The sequence below is a fragment of the Peromyscus maniculatus genome, chromosome 18, assembly GCF_049852395.1.
Source record: "Peromyscus maniculatus bairdii isolate BWxNUB_F1_BW_parent chromosome 18, HU_Pman_BW_mat_3.1, whole genome shotgun sequence".
NCBI classification, from domain to species: Eukaryota; Metazoa; Chordata; class Mammalia; order Rodentia; family Cricetidae; genus Peromyscus; species Peromyscus maniculatus.
Window position 1 is genome coordinate 52,588,917 of NC_134869.1, and position 2,185 is coordinate 52,591,101.

At 46.2% G+C, this 2,185-nt stretch overlaps 1 long non-coding RNA gene across 1 annotated transcript; it reads right to left on the minus strand.

Moving 5' to 3' along the window:
- Nucleotides 1–451: 451 nt before the first annotated feature.
- LOC143269201 (uncharacterized) lies at nt 452–1,392 on the minus strand. The gene is made up of 2 exons (XR_013045618.1): nt 1,326–1,392; nt 452–1,113 (listed from the first exon to the last, which is right to left on the minus strand). It is a non-coding gene; the product is annotated as an uncharacterized LOC143269201 (long non-coding RNA).
- Nucleotides 1,393–2,185: the final 793 nt, after the last annotated feature.

A 2,185-nucleotide genomic window follows, 5' to 3' on the forward strand; every position in this document is an offset into this window, starting at 1 on the left:
TAAACATCAAAACATTCCCCCGTATTAGGACTGAGCTCTCGGGTGATATCATTTAATTGAATCTCCAGATTCACTCTGAATTCGGATAAGCTATAACGGTGAATCTTTTATTGCAAAGTGTCTTGACGGATATAGTGTGATCATCATTTACATGATCCAAGATTAGGCTGATAATAAAAAGGAATTAGATCAAAATACCAGCCTAGAATCCTTCAGCTTGGGTCTCCCTTATAAAAGGAGCACACTACTAGATTCCCCGTGGCCTATGAGGATTTGGGTAATCTCTACAGATCAGATGTGGAATGAAATTCATTAACTGATTCAACAAATATTTGTTGAACTCTGATTAGGTGGCAGGCGGCATGGGAGAGCAAGGGAAACCACAGTGAGCAATGGCAGACTGCTTCACTGGCCGGGTAGGGCAATGGCTGGCAGGCAGAGTACAAACCGATTGTTTGTTTGCTTGTTTTTATTTTTAATCCTGAATAGGACCTCTTCATCGTTTCAAATGGCAGTAACTTTTGGAAAGAAAAAACAAAAGGGGATGCACAGGGAAGAATTTATAACTGATGGTAATAAAAGGCTTGCAGGAGAGGCAGGAGCTAACACTTCATGGAGTTCCAGCTCACATCACATCGAGTCTTTCCTGTAGATGATGTCTTCTTCTTTTTTTTTTTTTTGCCCCAAATCTGAGACACAGTGAATGCACAGTCTGATATATCTCCACCCTTGGTCCATTAGTTCACATTGTGGTCCACCAGATTTGGTCCTAGCACAGGTATGAATACTTTTTCGCAAAATCTAGTATGCAGATTCACCCTCTCTTTCGCCCTAACCTCCCAGATCATCACGCATCCTTTGGGAAATGTCAAGTGTCGTTCGGGTTCGGAAGTTCTATCTCCTTCTCAAAGATTTTCAATTGATTTTGAAAAACTGATGTCACTGGGCATTCGCGAGATGTAAATTTAGAACCTTAAAGTTCCTTCGTTATCCCGCTGAAGATTCATTTTCTACCAATCACCCTCTTGCATGAAAATACTGGAGTCTGACCAATTCGAAGATTGCAAAAGCAGCTCTGACGCCTGCTGTTTATGGAGCCCTGTTTCCACGTCCCTGTCAGTAAAGCAACATGTGACACTATGCCAGGAAGCTTCCCACCCACACACACAACAGTGATTCTGTCCAGAAAGCGGATGGTTTAACCGAGAGCCTATCCGGATCTATCCAGCCCCATCCGTTTCAGAAAAACCCTGGTATTCGGATCCAGGAGCCCACCACCCTCTCTGAACTCAAAACTGATTTCTAACCTGGGGGCCGTTTCCTACCTCCACTCAGGTCCACCCCATGGCACCTCGGATCCACTCAGCTGATGGAGACCTAGGCCCTGCCCTACCTAGACTCTCTTAACAACAGCAACACAAATGACTTGCACCAAATATTTTGGGAGTTGGGTCACTTGAGGGTGGAGAAGGAGGGTGGGGGGCTGCGGGCCGGCTCGCCCTCCCATTGGCTCAGCCCTCTCCTCCTCCCCTGCCTCCACGCTCTTGAAGTTCCTGCCAAATCACTGCCTTTGTCTTAGAAACATTCCGCCCACACCCCAGCCCCTCAGGAGCTCTGCTCTGCTCCCCAAGCTCGCAGGGTATTTTTCAAAGTAAATACATTTCCCTTTCTGAGAGGAACTCTGGTGCCAACTTTAACAAAATAACATTCCTCAGCCTTATCGCCTATGATGCACTAAATTTTATTACGCTTTTTTTTTTTTTTTTTTTTAAAATGTTAGAGCAGCTTCCAACGTTCTAGAACAGACAGCAGGAGGTTTCCATGTATTTTAGAGCTCGGGAAGCCTAACTTTTTAACCAAAAATAAAAATCATGTAAAAACAAAGGGGAACCACCAGCAGACGTGCCTGGGGGAGGGGGTGGGACGGGACGGGATGGCGACTAACAACTGGTTTTCCATGTTGGTTCCTGGAGGGGCTTCGGGGGTGGGGGGGTGGGTTGTCATCAGGGTTTCCAGAGACAAGTTACATAAAACAGAACACTCCCTTTCACTTTCTATACGCCCATTGTGTTGGCGGCAAACTGCGACCCAGCGCGATGTGCTTTGGATACACACACACACACACACACACACACACACACACACACACACACACACCCTTCGGATTGTGCGGGATCCCCACGGG